Raw genomic sequence first — 19806 nt, 5'->3', positions numbered from 1 at the left:
AAAAGGTAAGGCTACACGAACCGCTGTGCTTTTCAAGCTAAAGAGTAGAGGTAGTAGGGTTATAACTGCCGAAATATCCGGAATCTCGACCCGAGCGACGGCAACGGCAGCGGTGGTCACATAAAAGATATGAGAAGGAGGGCGTCACGTCCGTATCGTCCTCGCATGTTTAATATTCATGAGAGTTTTCTGCCGTTTTATCGCCCTCTTAGTGCAAATATTCGTCGCCTAAACACACACGTAATAATAATAATACAGCACAACCGTCATAAAAAGCTCTAACCACCTGGAACGATATTGCACGTTTGCGTTTGACGTATATAATATTATATACAAATGTACGTGCGTATATATTTAGGCACTATAAATATTTTATACATATAAAAGAAATACAGACGGCTGTATGGAAGCTTGACGCTTTCGAGAAAAATCTTAACTTTTTCATGTACTACGCTAATCTTACAACTGATATCTGAAAGTAGAAATTTAATTTAATTTACTACGACTGCATTTATAAATCAGAAAACGTTAGTTCTTTCAGATATTGCATAAGTTATATGAGAAACAGATACCGAGTGATTATTTATCAAACACTCATTATTTTCAAAAAATATTTATAGATTTGGAAATAATAAGTGTTTTTTAATAAATTTATATATATATATTGGAGGTTAAGAATTTTTATTTTATATAGTTTATTATTATTCAATCATTAAAGTAAAAATTATCGCATTCAATACATTTTTAAATATTTCTATATTAGCTTTAATCTAAGACATTATAAACCATACAAAAGTCAAGAATTCAAGAGCAACAACAATCACAGATATAACAGTCAGCTAGCAAAAACTGTTCAATAATAGTTAGGTAAATTAATAATTATAAATCAATTATAAAAATTAATTCAGAAATAACTTTAATTAAAGCTAAAAATATTGCTATAACTATATTTTAATATTGATTGAAAAATCCAAATTTAAAAACCATTTAATACATATTTATTATATAATATATACCTAGGTGCATACTTAAAGTATCATTTATACAATAATATATTATAATTATCAAACAATTAATCAAAAACTGCAAGATCTTAAATATAATTTTAAATTTACTTTTTGATAGTCGTAAAATGTCAACAAGAAATTCGAAATGTCTTCAATTAAGTTAAAAATAATTACTAGGTACTAATTTATTCTCAACAAAAAATACTGGCCAAAAGTCAAAATGTACTCGGTCGTCCCATTTGTCCTTCACTAATTTATTTGAATATTTTTTATGGTCGGCAGTTATTATAGTAAACAACTATAATATGTAATGTAAATAGATAAACGTAGTTAAAATTTAATTATAATAAAAATACCTAGTACTTTAAATTAACACTATAGACCTGCATAAACCAATAGCATCTGAAATGTTAACTGTTATGTATTTTCGACATTCATTAATTGTTAAATTAACAACTTTAATTAAGTAGAAAATTTGAATATTTAAATTTTTTATCAATATTTTAGATCGATTTTGTCAAATACTGGCTTTGTGAAGAATTTCTGTCTTTCCTTATTTTTTTCTCATGAATTTTTTACTTTTGACCCGCCCCGGCCCACTAAAGTACAAATTAGATCTTATTTTTAACTAGAAATCGCTTTTAACGTAAAAAATTCATGCATTTTTACTATCCCGAAGATAAAATAAAGTTTTAATAACAGAAACAAAATATAAAAAAATAACAAATCATTACATTAAATCAATACATTCATTGCTTTACTCAGAATCTAAAATTATCCAAAAAAAATTTAATATTTTTTTTATTTACATTTTTAGATAAATATTCTCCTTTAAATGGTAAAATTTAAAAGTACCTATATAACCGTATTAAGACGAAACTACGATATATACATTATGTAAATAGTGCGTCATTAGAAACAAAATAATAAGAATAATATTACAACGAATTGCGTGTACTTATATAAAAAAAAAAAACGAATACTCTTCAAAATAATGAAATTAATAAATGTATATCACTAAAATAATCATCATGTATATTGTATAATATATAAATAATGTAATAAACCTATACATGTAGATATTGATAATTTTTAAATATTTAAATAATTAAAATTAATTATATTATCTTAGTCAAAACGATTTGAATCTAATAATCTAATCTACCTACTGAACTTAATATTGTGTTAAAATAATTAACGTAATATTCACAAACATCTTTAATTTATACTGTATTCCCGTGGGTCAAAATTGAAATATGTCAAATGACAATTTGTCCTTAGTAAGTGTAATTTGCTCCATAACAGAACAACGAAATCAAGCCAAAAACGTTATAAATGCGCTCTACATTGCCAGACGTAAACATATATATGACCTTTAACCCATTGGCCATTACGAATAAGCTCATTTAAACGGGAATTCCAAATTACCGAAACTAAGACAAAATTATACACACGTAACTAAGGATTTAAGTAAATCCAAACCACGGATACGGCGTTAAAATAAATCACCCAAAGCTTAATAGGTAATTGTAATGCTAATAGAGGGTATTTGTGTATATTGTACTACGTAAAATATCAGGACAGCAGCCTCAATTTTATATAAAATGAAAATACTAAATTAAATTAAATTATGTTATACAACGTACCGTGTTGTATGAAGTTATATTTATAAAGTAACAAATTCAAAAGAAAACATTGGTAACAAGTTTTCCATTGGTTTTAAAAGTAATTATTTATTATATTCTATAATTATACGTTATGCACTTAATATAATATTAAAAATTACATTCATTGACATATCAAATGATTTCTTAAATAACATTTAAATTATGTTTAGCAAATAAACATATGATGAGTTATTAACAAACGAGTAGATACACATTAATTATTATAGAGCCTAATACTAATATGTCACTTATTACGACTTGCCATACTTTACTTATACTGCATAAATATTTTTTTAGATGGTAAAATTACAACTAATTGTTTTACAAGAAATATACATAAACATAATCATTATTTATTTCATTAAGTCATTATATTCTACTCGCATAATATTCGTGATAATAATTTGTTTGCCCTGCCCATTAGCTTTAAAATATCTCAAGAGCATTATTAATTACAATTTATGTTACTGTGGGTAGTCAATAAAAAACGAATTCGTGACAAAACAAAATTAAACGTAGGCCGATTGAATGTATAATTATTCGTATTACTTACTCATCTTTATATACATCAATAATGTTGCAAACAAAATATAAATTAAAGATATTTAAAGATGACTGTTATTTATTACATTATTTTAGTTTTTAATAATTAATTACTAAAATCATTATTAAATAAAAATTTAAAAATAAAAGATTAAAACAAAAATAACGGTTAAAATTAATACTGTACTTATATCTGTTTTTGCCGAATCCTAAGAGTGTGATAAATGATTATATTATTATAATATTTACATCAATTATTTAATCAGTTTTTAAAAAATCTTATCAAAATAAAAATGTTAAATTTAAAGTATAATATGTTAAAGTAGAATATTTAAAGAGGGACAAAAGAAACAATTACACTAGGCCCTAGTGACTAGGAGACAACATTTTAGGAATGACTAATTTTAACAACAATATTTGGAATATTGTGTATTACATAATGGCATATTTTTATTATACATGGGAGTAGAAATTTTTCCCTGAATTGCTAATAACTTTTAAATGCATCACCAATTAATAATACATTAAAAATAAACACAAAAACAAATACGAGTAGTCCGAGTAGATAATTAATTTAAGTTACTTAATAAAAAGTAAAATGTATTACAAGATAGGTTGCCACCAGAATTAAATAAACTTATAATTTTAACATTTATAAAAAGAACAGATTGTAAATAATTGTAATTTAAATATAGTCAGATAATAAACTCATAGTCCATTGCTTAAAAAAAAAAACAATTATTTATAATATTGTTTTAAATATAGCAGTAAAAAAAAAATGAGCAAATAAGTAACTGCTCTGCAGTACTGTAGTTGGAGTCAATGTGTACCTTGTCATCATTGAATAGGTCACTGTAATAGAAATGTTAAAATATGTATTCAATAATAAATTATTACGTATGAAAAATGATTCAAAGCAGAGACCGTTAGCTTATATTAATTAATTTGTTTTATCATAATATATTGCGATTATAGTAATTTTATAATTAAACAAATTAATATCTGGAAATCTCTATTCTATATTATACATAATATATTAAAATAATATATATATATATATATAAATATCAAAATGTATTTTGTCATTTATTTTTATTTCAATAAAAACAACTTGTGTGACTAAATTTTATTTAAAATATCAAAAAAAAAATTAAATTGTCAACAATTACTAAAAAAAAGTCGATAATTTAAAATACCTATAAATAGTTCATAAAACTGCAAATATTTTTAAAACCAAAAATATAATAAAAATTAAATAATTTAATAAATTATATTTTTGGTAAATATAAAAACAAATATCAAAAATGCTGAAATTAACATTTGGTGAAAATGACAAATATCTATGACTATCCGTTTTTAACTGAAGTAAAACAAAATAAGAAAATCAATTTACCAAAAACTGATTTTTAGCTATCAATTATCAATTCTAAATATTTAACCAAATTAACCGAAAACGCGCGCGTATGATACGCGACCATGTGAAACGGGCCTAAGTACTCGTATTATATTATTTCAATGATTGTTTTATTTTATTTTGCCAATAATGCTTTTATAAAATAGTATTCCAATAATTTCGTGCGACCTTAATTTATTTATAGACTGAAAATTTAATCTAGTTAATACCTACTTTTCTAGAGAAGTAATTTTCTTAAAATTTTTACTCTTATACATTTATTCAAGTATTAACGAAATTACCAAAAAATTTCGAAAAAAAGTTGAACAAAATAGGTATATATTAACAGAATTTTGAATTACTTTGTTGTATACTAATAAATAATACTACTTTCTAAAGGGACGAATAAAAAATTATACATATACTCGTAATAATACTCTGCGTCGAGGCGATCAACAAAAATAAGTGACCAACACCTAATGTTTTTGTATTCTATATTCTAACGCAGCTTAATTTTTTAATTAACCGTAAACAATACTAAATAAAAAAAAAAAACATTTTTCTTTGTGTAGGTATATCAGAATATTCTACCAACTTATAAAAAAATAGTTTAAAGAAGTTTTATTTATTCTTTAGTTTAATAAAAACAGTCACGCACTCAGAATAAATTAAAACAATAAACAAATCAAAAATATATTTTTGTTTTAATATAAATACCATTTTTACTGTTAACAATATTCTAAGAAATACTACAAAAACTTTTATAAGTATTTTATTAAAAACAATGATTAATACCCCAATCAGTGCTTAACACCAGCCTTCCTTGATTGTATACTTCGGTTGCCAATATTTAAAAATGTTTTCAAACTGTACAATTTTCAAAGTATATAACTCAAAATTTGTAAGAATTAGAGTAAAATCATATTAGTTTTAATATCTAACGTAAAAATGTATGTTACACAAATAATGCATATGTATGTTGTGTCTTAGGTACATATTATTATCTATGAAACTAGGAATAAGAAAAAACAATAAAAACGTGCCACGCTGAACAAAAATATAACTACATAATCAAGAAAAAAACCATTTGATTTAACGTTACGTTATGAGCTGATTGGATTTACAAAATATATATTATAGCATAAAAAGTGCATAACATTTTTGAACTTTGATTCTTTATGGCTGGTTTTTGTTTAATATTCAAATCTTTTTACTCTTTTACAACCATAGCTTTTAACGAACGACATAAAACATTTATACTTAGACTGAAGGGTTCGTGATAGAGATTGGCCTAGGGCCAAAATAAGGAAATAGTCCCATCTCTAAGCTTCTAGAATAAGGGTTATACTAGGTGAATTATTTATATAGAATCGTCAGTGAGTTCAGAAGATAGTGGTGTTGTACGGAAAAACATTTAGAAAAAGAGCATTATTTAATGACATTTTAATGGCCGTAATGTCAAAATCTAAAAAAAATCGGGGCAACTTTGTGATCACGATATTTTGATTTGAATTGTATAAGTATCTCTCGGCATCTACTTCCACTTTATGTACTAGCATAGTAAAATATAGTGAAGGGATAGTTATAAAGTTTATTTGATTTTTATGTAACTAGTACTATTAAGTTTTGATGACTTAATGTACACTTAGTTTTTAATATTTACAAACATAAGTAAGAAATCAATTAACTAAATAGAAAATAAATATGACTTAATAATAAGTTTTCACGTTACGTAGCAAATTTAACGAAATTTAAATAAACCGGAGATTAACTTGTTCATATGGTAAAATTTATGATTCAGATTATCTCATCATAAATTTAACACTAATAAGTTGGATTTATTAAATTTTAATTAAATTCAACGAATTATTGTATGAAAAAAAATTTGAACTAAAAATATAAAATATAAACAAAAAAATGTCAAATTTTTAAACTGCTGTAAGAACATACTTATGAAAAACTTAATATTAGATTGTCAAACTCAAAATTTAAAATATTATCAAACCTAAACTGAAAATAAAATTAAACAAATTTAAAAATTATTATGATTCTGAATGCATTTTAAAAATGTTATTGGGTACAAAAGATTATAATACAAGTGATTCAGAAAATATTAAGTTAATAGATTAATATATTTTGAATCACAAAAAATAACTAACGTTATATTATTTTTTCTTTTAAGTATTAATATCTAATAATATTAAAATAATTAATTATATCAAAATTTAATTTTCAAATTCTCATAAATAACGTGACTACTTATTTTTGATATTTTTAAATCACTGTAAGAAAAAATGTTGAGGAACCCGTATTAAACTTTCAAAGTGACTAGAAAAATCTACGGTTTCTAGAAACCCTCAATTACCTATTTTACTATTTTAGTATTTTTACTCTGCGCCAAAATGAATTTAGAAAAAACCATTCCACTTATGACAATAAAAGAATTAATCGAAGAAGCTACAAGCATATAAAAACAAGCAGTTGTTATATCTTGTTGGTCTCAATATCACAAAAGTACCTGGACGAGGCACAGCATGTAATGTAAACTCAACAGAGATCTAGTAATAATTTAGTTATATCCAAAAATGTATAATTAACTAATACTTTCAAAAGTGAATAATTTTAACTAAATAATTTTCACAAAAAAAAAAAACAAATCAAAGAAAAATCCAAATAAATCATAACAATAAAAATATGATTGAATGATTTGAAAATTCTCCCTCCACATAGTCTTCACACATAAAATCCTTTAAGATATTTACTAATAGGGTCGGTAGTAAAAATATAGTAACATACAAATTGGGGTAGTGAGTCTTATACTATCAAAATATAGTAATCAACAATAGGTATAACAAAAACTTAATTAAGGATATAAATTGCAGTATAACACAGCTTCTAACACCATACTAAGACCTAATGAATCATACTATAAAACAGTTAGGGCTATGGTCATATAATAGTGGACTCGAGAATAGCCCTATTAAAAGTATTTTTTAGTAGCGGGTGAACCTACCCTATATTTTAAAAAAACAAAGATGCCACAATGTGTATGCTGCGTATTCATATCCATAGTTTTATTCTACCTCAAATAATACAATTTTAGAAATACATCGTCATCTATATATAAGTATATACACCTATAGACAATATATATTTATTTAAAACTGTAAGAGAATCTCATAAAAATATTTATAAAATATATAAAGATGCAATTTCAAGTGAAGTAGGGGGAAAACATCCACAGTAAAAACAACTAATACACATCGTGGATTAAACGTGTAATCTAGATACCAGCCCCTATTTACGCGGCACAAGCAGTGATCCTGAAAATAATACTGGTGTACTACCCTGAAAATCATCATTCATATAATTTTTGACAATTCTAAAAACACAAATAGGAATCCAAAATATGTGACGCCATAGCAGAAAGTCTAGATTCCAATTCCATGGACAGATATATGTAATATAATCCCGTTTTTTATAAAGATCCAAATAATAAATAAACCCGCTTCTAGTATTTACTTAAGAAGTTCTATTAATTATATATAATTATAATATTATAATCTAAATATATTACAACAGATATAATATAGATCTATAATAAACCATTTAAAATATTACAGTTATTGATATAATTACATTTTATTATATAAATAGTAATAGGGTAGATCTCGATTCTCGATTAAAAGGTACTGTTATTATTATCTCGATTATCAGTTATCACAATTATTCATTAGGTATTTCCGGAGGTATTTCTTATTATTATCACTCCGTGTAAATATAATATGTGCATATTATACATAACCATATACAAAATACAACATTAAATTCATAATTTTGTTTACAGTACTAAAATTATTTCAAGATTATTTTATATTTTTCCATTTATGTGTAGATAAACATCACTTAAAAATAAAATCATGTAATTACAATAATATAGCGCAATAGATGACCCATTTGTTGAAACGAATTAACGATTAAATTTACATGTAGTTAGGGAGATCCCGAATATTTTGAAAATTTTACTAGATGAGCATAAAAGATGCTATTATACGTATTTGATAAAAATCTAATATATATAATTATTTTTTATATTAGTCTTTTCTAAATGTCAACAAAAAATGAAGTAATCTTTTGATTAAAAATTATTTCGAGTAAATATTCCAGCTTTCCTTCTAATTTTTGTTAGTTTTTCCTGATAAGTTATTAAAAAAAAAGTACAAGGAATTACCTATTTTATGGTTTTAAACCATGTAGACCAAAGAAGATTAAAAATGCAAACAAAAACCATCCTCAATGTTAGATTGGTACAAATTATTTTCTCCTTATTATTACATATAACTTATAACAAACACAACAAAAATACTTAATTATCATTGTAAAGCCAATACATACATACATTCATCACTCCATTTAGAATCTAAAACTATATTTTGAATACTCCTAAAAAAAATGGGAAGTTATAACAAATAGGTATATAGACATATGAATGTTGGGTTTGGATACACATTTCACTTTGCCCACGTCTACAAAACTAAGTATTAAATTTAAAAGTAGGTAATAATAAATCATTAAATTAAACAAAATATACAACTAAGTTAACCCACACTCATTTACAAGAATGTTCAGTTTGGTATTTCGATAGATTATAACATACAACATATAGGTACCGATTGAAATTTATAAATGTGAATATGTGATATTTAAAATAGACTTGAAGACTGGAATATTGTAATATTTTATAAAAGTACAAAGTATTTTTGATATTAAAAAATTTAACAAACTATAATTTATTGACATACTAAAGTAATAAATACATCCAAATTCTAAAAATATGTTTTTAAAAAAATAATAAATTTTAGCTACTAAATAATATTTTTATATAAAATTAATAATAAGCCTGAAGTGACCAAACGAATACATTTTTTTAATAGACATAAAAAGTAATGAAAAAAAATTACACAATATTATATCAGCATAAAATAAGTATTCTGTGTAAAATTCTAACAAGAAAACATTTTCATTTTCCAAAATTTACATAGATACTTGATAGAAAAAATTATAAAATGAACATAAATTAAAAAATTAATAATAATAAATACTTATTGTAGGTAGGTACTAATATTGTTTTCTATGGTTGAGCAGTATACTGTAATATTAATTTACAAATGTCAATTATTTTCAATATTAGAAACATTTAAGATTCTTATTTTTCAAAAAACATTTTGTTAGTTTAAAATGAGTTTTTTACAATTTTTCTAAATGCATATAAAAAATACTGAATACTTAAATATTTTTAATACATACTACCGATTATAAGAGGCACAAAGTATATGACTTGAAATACATTTTCTTCCTGAATAGTAGTTTACAGACAGTAAAAAAAATCCCTCAAAAAATTCATTATTATAAAAACTACCAATAGCTTTCTCATTTTAAATTTAAATTTCAAAATATAAAAGCTATTTAAATACTAAATTGGAACCTATCTAAAAGTAAAACTGACATTTAATATTGTTTTCTGTTGTTGATTATTTATTTATGATCAATGGCAATTGAATACCTATTATCATGCATATATAATTCAATTTTTTAAACTCAAGTATGCTAATAATAAACTAAAGATAATGCTAATATTAAATAATAATTTAGTATTTCAGTGGTAATATAAACTATTAAATACCAAAGTTTATAATTGTTATCTTTTATAGATGAAGCGCATAATACTCTGATACCTACTTGTTAATAGATACTCAAATATGAAGACAATAATTCTGTTTATGCTTATAAATTATAAGTTATACAAGGTCATAGATTTAGAATTAAAGAGGTAAATAGGTATTAAAATTGAGATACTGTTTTTTTAGTGTTGTAGGTATAGGTACATATTATAAAATATATTATACACCAAAAAAGGAAGTAAATGATAACCATACCTTATTCTAGCCTATGCAGGCAATAAAATAATCAAGTGAGATAAGAAGCAGCCAGTATGTCTGACTTAATATAAGCATTCAAGCATATTATGGGAGTGTTGATAGACCAAGAAAAGACTAATTATGATTAGAAATGTTTGGGATAGTGGAGATGAATTGTATTCCAAGAAAGAATTTAATAAGGTATCTTTTTAAGGGTGTTCCTCTTTCAGCCAAAACTTACAATTACGTTTTTGCCAGTATAGTTTTATTTAAAATTTACAATTTACCTATTAAAACAACTAAATTGAACAATTTAAAAATAATTATATCCATAGATGTGATTTTTAATTATCAAATACAATCTATCGTACAACTGTGTGAAAAATATAATAGCTTCATGAATAATATGTAAAAATTAATATTTCCGATTTCATTAGTTAAATAAAAATTTATTATAGCCATTAGACATATAATTCATACATATTAATAATTATGATAATAAAAATAGCAAAAATGTCTATGAATATGTAAAAAATTAAGATTAAGTCTTTTTTTTTATAATTATACAATATTTTTTTAACAATTTTCAATGCAAGTTTAATTATTTTATAGTAGTCTTTTGGAAATAAAGATAAACCAGAGTTGTCACTTATATAATATAATATTAATTTAAAATTAAATATAAAATTGTAAGGTTTGATTATTATAATTGTAAATTTTAAAGAAAACTGTACTAACCAAAAAAAGATAATGGCCAAAAAGAAACACTGATCAAAAAGGGAAGGTTACGCTTTGGCCGAAAAAGGCGATGCCCTCTTTTAACAAATACTACCTACATGATTAAAAATATGTTAGAACCAATGTAAAAAATAGGAACTGTATAAATAGCAAAATTAAGATTCATCTGAAAGTTGGAAATAAATGTTATTTTGCTATATAACATATTTCAAATTTGAATCACACTGGCTAGAAATACTCCAAGAAAACCAAAAATAAGCTATGTAAGTAATACGAACAAATAATATATTATGCATATTGCATATAAAATAATAAGACAAGTGTTAGTATTTGTACCAGTCTGGAATGTAGTAACTAGTAGGTATACTAACAATAACAATATTGTGAATTATCACTATTAGTAAATAATGTTCCAATAATCGTGCAATTGCTGTAGGTATATTAATGAAGTAATGTCTAATATTATACTTAACTACCTACTAGTGGTATGTATACATAATTTATAAACAAAAATGTTACTGCAAAAAGTGATAGACAAAGAAAGGTACCTAAATAATTTCTTCCCTATATAAATTAATTTTTACATACCATGCAATTTTTCAATGGCATTTACCAATCAAATGACAAGTGAAAGTCTCAAAATCACCCAATTAGGTGGTATCTATTGTGCATGAAGTCTATAAGTGGTCTTTATCAGTATATAACTAAATTTGATGTAAACTGATCTTTTTCTGAAAGTAATCAGTATACCAATGCCGTATACGCGAATTACCCATATACAAGTCACAGAAACACAATGCCTATGTATACAAGGCTTTTGAAATAGCACATACCTATTATTATTATTATTACATAGTATTATAATGGTGTGCACCGTAAGTAAAACAATACTCTCAGACAAGGCTTTTAACGTAGGTTGCGGGCACCGAAAGAATGTTGTTTTAAATACTATATGGCAAAAAGTGAAGTGTTTCATTTTTTACTCACCACGAGCAATATTCGGGAACACTCGGACCCCTTGCAGAGCCGACCGGTCGTCCAAATCCAATAACTCGACGAGCGGCGCGAAAAGACTGGGTTATCATTGAGGACGAGTTATAACGACACGGACGACCGAGAAAGTATAGTCGAACGCACTACGACATCGACAGCTATAATATTATGACGAATGTTTCGGTCCTGTCGATTCGAATCGAAAAGAAAACGAGAGAAGAAGAGTAAAAAAAAAGAAAGAACGACCGGCAAGAAGAGAAGATGACGACGACGACGACGAGGACGCCACGACGGACTGATCGCGACGCGCACGGTGCACGGACCGAACGGCGAAACGGTTGCGGGAACCGGACCGAACTTGTACTGTGGTACTGTAGCCGCGAACCCGTTACGTTTTGGTACGACAGTGCGTGGTAATAATATTGTGTTGTGTTTCAGTGTTTGTGCGGTGCGTTGGGTGAGCCGCCAGAGCAGAGCGCAGCGCCACCAGTACCGGCCACCGCCACCGCCGGAGCAGCAGCAGCTGTGAAACAGGTTACGACGGGCAAACAAGTGGTTATCAAAGAGTGGATGACGATGACGTCACCGCCGCCGCCGTCACCGCGACGGTTGAGGAGACGGACGGACGGACAGACCGACCCACGCCGCCGTCGTCCAGTGCAGCCACTATTTAGTATTTGGCCGCCGCCGCCGTTGGGGACTCGCACGTGTACGTAATAATATTATTTTCTTGATTTCTTCTACGCTGGCCTTTTATTTTTTAACGACTTGGTAAATTCAATATTATAACAATGTTATTGTTAGCACGATTAGGCGGTAAGCGTTCGCACAGGGTGTGCTGGGTATGCGGGCTTACAAGTTATAATGCTTATATAATATCATCCTGTAGGACGATTCATTTTTTGGAGGAAAAGAGATGTTTTTAAACCTGTTCGATTCATTTTTTTCATAACATATTATAATTATACGCACACTAAGTCCCAAAACAACGTTTTTGAGAAAGATAAAATTTCAAAATTTGTAGATACAATATGATCACGTCTTAATTGTGAGACAAGGATTATCATAAAACTATATATCCTTTTTACTTTTCATAAAGGTATCTAACGCTCCTCTTTAAAAATGTTTTTATTTTCTACATAATAGGTGAAGCAGTGATAGGTAATAAAAGAATGTATTGTAATTTGTAATTAATAAATTAACTTTTGAACAAGACGCCACACCCACCGTTGTCACCGTTTTACAAACGTATAACATGGCAAATTTTTGTTTAGTAAAATTCTGTGTGTAGTGTGTTTAACAATGAAATGACCTATTATATCAAACTTATAGGTAAGAACATTGTCTGTGTTCTCTCGTCAGTTTTTTACAGTATTTTAATTTCCAAACGAATTGTGAGTATATAAGATATTTATATTTAAAAATGCTCATGATTCTCCTAAAAATTGAAATATCGCTTAAAACCGACAAGAGAACACAGATAATGTTCTTACCTATAAGTTTAATAATAGGTCATTTCACTCTAATATTAAGCTACAAAATGTATTCTACTGAATAAAAATTTGCCATGTAGTATGTTTGTAAAACGAAGGCACCATGTGCGGGTGTGGAGTCCTCTTGAGGCAATAACTTAGATAATTTATTTAGACATTTTTATTTTTGGAGAGCACATTTTATATCAGCCGTACACACAGCGACCAAAGCCTGCGCACGCCTATGAATGTTTCTTATTATAGTTAGGTATTACAAATTAGTAATTAGTATGCATACGCGTGATGCGGATACTGTCATCATCGTAATATATTATTATTGTCGTTTGTCTCCAACAGTATTATTTGATTAGTCGTGTTTTCACTGTAAAACATTGGTGTAAACATAAGAATTGATTACAATCTAACGTGAACGGCTTCCATTTTTCCAAAAATTCCTTTTATCGTATCCTGTAAAAATATACAGCCAAATTATTCCGCCAATAAGCCATTTATCATATTGTATTATATTGTGGATAGACAGGCATTGTCATGTTTTGCTAGTATTCCACAAATTGTTTTATAATATAATGCGTAAATAAGAAAAAAATACCAATTTTATTTTTTTATAGGTACTTCAATATTTATTATTTACTACTTTTTGTGTTGACAACTACGTCATACGATTCTAAGACAATAAATCGAGTACAACAAATATCACAATAGGTACACATTAGGGAAATATTTTTGATTGTTTGAACACACGTTTATAAAGCTTTTATATGTGGGTTTATGTGATTAATGTGAGAAAATCAACAACTGGTATTGTATTAATTTGATCAATAATTTATTAATTTTAATTAATTTTAAAAATGTGTTGGTAATTTTAAATGCACGTAATAGAATTGTTATAAAAAATAGATGCATCTAATATTATATTATATTATAGCAAGGTTTATAAAATTACGATTTACAACCTACCAGATACTGGATAATTTTGTCATGGCCCGCGAACTTTTTAAATCCTAGAATCACATTTGCACGGTAAACGGACCGAAACGCCCTTGCCGTTTCATTCCCATCAAAAATTGATTTTATGGACGAAACGTCCCAGGAAATTATTAATAGAACTTTAGTCCCAAGTAATTGTTAATCATACGACGTTTGGTCGCCGGCATATTTTGATTTTGACAAAAAATGTGATCATTTGTTCCTAGATACATCGATAAAAGAACAGTTCATCTCCGTCAAAAAGTTGAGTTTAAGGACGTTTAATCTGCAGCAAATATTACGATACGACTTTAATAACTGTCCCTGTCGGAAATAATTAATTCTTCTGTCTTCCATGTATATTAACTACAAGTTCTTATGGACAAAAAGCGTTGTCAAAGTATATGTAGATTGTAGGTACCTATACATATTAATATATTATATATATTAACATTATAAAAATATAAGCTATATATCACTATATATTAGGCTACAATATTATATGTTTATATTTATATCTACATAGCTATATTTATACCTATAGGAGTCAATACGATAATATCAGCAACACTACAAGTAGTGGTTCATAAAATACCTATTAAATAAAAAATATTTCTTAACCAATTTATGAAGTAGTAAGTACAATGAACAAAAAGTAACAGGGACATCATTTAGGAAGAGGTAGAATATGCTTTATTCCCTATTATATTCTACGTCTTATTGGTCTGCAATAAAGGTTATAAACGCGCCAACAGTTGATAAAAATTAATATTTGAAATAAATTACTTAAACCATGCATACATACATAAATTATAAATGTAAATTTAATATGATGAAGAAAATTCAATCAGACAATACAAAAATGAACCTCCTTAAATTTTTCACCCCTATAAAAAAACTCAAATTATGTCACTGAAGTAGCTACCTATAATTACAGCGTATATATATAGTACAAATATATTCAGTATTTTTTAATCTTTAATTTTAGTAAGTATTAGGTACTATAGATATTTTGAATGATTATTTTTTTTAACTGATATTTAAATGTATACCTACCTATAGGTAGTATAAATAAGAATATTAGTAATATTCTACTTACCTATTAAGATTGTCTGCAATGCAAAATATCAAAATATTCACGCATTTATTATAAATGTTATATAATACTAAATTACAAGTAAATATTTATACTTTTGATTAATGCAAACTCTAATAAGTCTGATGGTAGGTAGATAAACCGCTATACACCTATACATCATTCTACATTTTTACATGAATTTAAAATTATGAAAAAGGAGTTTCCGTTTCTGAAACTAAATAAAAATTACCAAGTGCACGACAGTCAACAAAAGATGTTATTTTATGAAAATTTCTAGTTAATTAATTGTATTCAAAAAGTAAAATAAAAAATTGAATCACCCTCTACAAATTGTTGAGACTATTTGCGTGAGTCACGCTATAGTTGTATTTAAACATTAATAATAAAAAAGAAATATTCAGCTACAAAAGCCCCATAATATAGTCGATTGTAGATCATATAATATATTATATTTCTAAAAAGAAAGGGGCTGAACGTTGAAGCAATATTGCCTCAGTCGACCATTTCAATAAACAAAATCCGTCACTTGGACCCCCGGCCGTTAAATTCTAAAACGTGACACTGAATACGAATAAAACTAATGTCCGCACCACATGTGCATCACGCACGACAACTAAATGATAAATGGAGTTAGATAAAAAATTTACATTTATAACTTACCCGAAACGGATCTTCTTTATTTTGTCATCTGTTGTTTGCCGTTACTGATAGTATATATATATATTATAATTGTATATTATATAACATTTGTACAATTACAATTATTTTAATTTGCGTATAAAGATACTCAATTTGACATAATATTACATTAAACATAGTAGGGGTTATTAAAATACATATCATTTCATCGACAACTGCAGAAACAATTAACAAAGTACTACTTATCACCAATAAAAAATGTTAAGCTAAGTACCTATATAAATGTTAAAATTAATCATAAAAATAGTTTTATATATTTCTATAGTACTGAAAATAGGTGTTATTTAATCAATAGTAGTGGGTATTAAGTACATCCGTTTACATATTATAAAATATACAAGAAAAGAAGGTAGGTAAGTAAGTAGTGAATATCAATCTTCTGTACATTAGGTGTCGAGTGGATCACTTTTATAGGTGTGTTAAATTTGAATTTAATGATATTTCATTGTATACGAAAAACGATTCTGAGCGGAAACGGTCTATCAACCTACATTACCAAGTGATAATATTATTGTGTATACTGTATAGTAATATTCATAATAATATAAAATACATAAAAGTTTAAGTTCATATGAATAATGTTTAAATTATATTAAAATAATTAACATATTGTTATTTATCGTTTAAATAAGCAATTTTGTCCAAACTGGAACTTAAAATGTCTTTTAGATAATTATATTTGCATATCTTTTAGATATTATTATGGTCCCAATAAATTTCCAATAAGAACTAAACTACTAAACTACTTAGAATAATCTTGCAATACATTTTTATAACTTAGAAGTAACCTACAAGAAGAAAAGATTTTATACATTTTTAACTACAAAATAAATTTGTAATTTTTTGCGATTTTGACAAATTTCGTCAAACTTCTAACTTCGAATGCACATAAAAAATAAAATATCAAATTTGTGTTTATATATCTTTATTCTTTATACATTTTTTTATTTTTTACAATATTTTAATTTTTATTATAAATATATAAATATAAAAATATCTTTTATGGTATCTTTTATTATATTTTTAAGCATTGCTAACCAGCAAATATAATTTTTAAACATTTATAAAAAAAAAAAACTAAAATAATTAAAAATTTCTTATGTTTATTAACAGCTCAAAAATATTTTAAAAATTTTTATTATCAATAGAAAACGATAATATAAACATTTAGTAAAAATTTCAAGTATCTATACGGTTATTGTTTTTCGAGTTACATAAAAAAAACAAAATCAATTTTGTCAAAAATTAGATTTGTGTAAAAATCCATGTTTTTCCTAAATTTGTTGTTGTTTTTTTCCAACTATAAAAATAAGTGGTACTGGGAATTTTTAATTTTACCTCTTTAAAGTACAAAGGAGATCCAATTTCATATTCAAAATCACCCCCATTTTTGAAAATCTAAGTATTTTTTTTTCGACAACTTATCGCGCTATCATACAAAAAAAACATGATAAAATCAACATATTCATCACTCCACTCAGAATCTATAAACCTGTAAAAGTCACTATCTACTATGTATAAGTTTTGAGAGTACATTGTATATATTTGTGTATACATTGTATATTCACTCATTTCACTCAACGATAAATGGTACAAGTTGAACTTTATATTTTTTCAAAAACATAACATATATTGTTTATTATACCTATAACTATAACCTGTAGGCTGTAATTATAATTTATAAATAAAAAAAATTAAAGTTTTTCGTGAGTTAACTATAATCAAAATGTATAAATGTTGAACAGTAAAAAGTTTAATAAAAAAACCTATGACACAGTATGGATCTTGCTTAATTTATATACATATATTGACGAGCATCAACAATTATAGATTGTCATTAAGGATAATCTACGCAAGGCCTTTGATTTTATGTAGTAGATATATTTATTAATCATCATAACATTCATAATTAATCCTGCACGGCACGGCATTATAGTGCGTTACCCGTGAATAATTAAATCATGCATGATTAGTGGATATACCCTTTCTTATACTCCGTTAAATTTAAACTTCACATATTTTTACGCATTCATTTTGGTAATTTTTATCTAATATAAGCTATACAGTTCTAGAATTAAATCTAGTTTTTAATATTATCTATAATACAATAACTATTAACTATTTTATTTTCTGAAACTTTTTATATTATATATACAGAGAGTTTCTTTTATCATTAAACGCTCATTATTTCAATTTCTTTTTTTTCAATATATTTTGTTTTTTGTTTTTCTCAAACTGTATGAAATTTTTATTTTTGCCCTTTTCTTTAATAGTGAAACCAATACAAACTTTTGATTTTCAAATGGTAACTTATATTTAAAATGTATTAAATTAATAGGGCTATTTTTTTTATGAATTTTAACGTTCAAATTATTATTTTTCGTTAATTTTTTTTAGCGAGATATAGCTTTTAAAAGTTGGGTTTTTGGTTTTTATAATACTTTTCTTGTTTCTGAAGACCAGTAGTCATATGGGTAAGGGTAATAATAGATAATAATAAGAGGTACACATTTTCATGTGTAATAAACTCGTTATCGACTATCGATGCAGTGATGAACTTTGTACCTGTAGTACCAACGCCTCACATCCGTAATAACTAACCTATAGGGTGAATACGGAACACCTAAAAACCTCAAATCACCTGACTTCGAGCAGCTATAACTCACTAACGATTAAATGAAAAATAATAATTTTAACGTTTAAATTCATAAAAAAAACCCTACTATTTTATGACATTTTATATTGGTTCTCATTTGAAAATCAAAAGTTGATAGTGATTTCATTATTAAAATATAAAGGGTGAAAAAAAAATATAAAAATGTTACATATAGTTTTAGAAAAGCATAAAACTAAAAATGTTGAAAAAAAAATCGAAAAAGTCAACATTTTTTGAAATAATGAGTGTTTATTGATAAAAGAATCACTCTGTATGTAAATTATATAAACAAAAAAATATTCGTTTTTCGTACCTAAGCCAATATAAATCCATGTGTAAGCCTCACTTTAAAAATTAGGCTCCGAGAAGCATATCTTTGAGTTTAGAATCACCTAAGTACCTATACAACATTTCAGGAGTATGAGTGTGATAGACTTGGCTGTATAACGCTTATAGGTGCACACTACACATAGACACACTATTACACTAACACAAACATTGCCTTTTATTAATATAGAAGATTAGTATACCTAATACAGTACACTCTCGTTAATCCGGCCGTGTGATAATACGCAGCTATATTTTATTTTATTTTTTTGTATGTTTACTTAAGTGATTACAAGAAAGAATCTAA

At 26.1% G+C, this 19806-nt stretch overlaps 1 protein-coding gene across 1 annotated transcript in view; it reads right to left on the bottom strand.

Moving 5' to 3' along the window:
* LOC132918705 (uncharacterized protein CG43867) overlaps nt 1–12738 on the bottom strand; it is an 89608-nt gene extending 76870 nt beyond the window's left edge. The window contains 1 exon segment of the mRNA XM_060980127.1: nt 12254–12738. The gene's annotated coding sequence lies outside the window, so the exon portion shown is untranslated.
* Nucleotides 12739–19806: the final 7068 nt, after the last annotated feature.

Source organism: Rhopalosiphum padi, chromosome 1 (genome assembly GCF_020882245.1).
Source record: "Rhopalosiphum padi isolate XX-2018 chromosome 1, ASM2088224v1, whole genome shotgun sequence".
Classification (NCBI taxonomy): domain Eukaryota; kingdom Metazoa; phylum Arthropoda; class Insecta; order Hemiptera; family Aphididae; genus Rhopalosiphum; species Rhopalosiphum padi.
The sequence above is the reverse complement of the archived record's forward strand: the minus strand, read 5'-3'. Positions and strand labels throughout refer to the sequence as shown.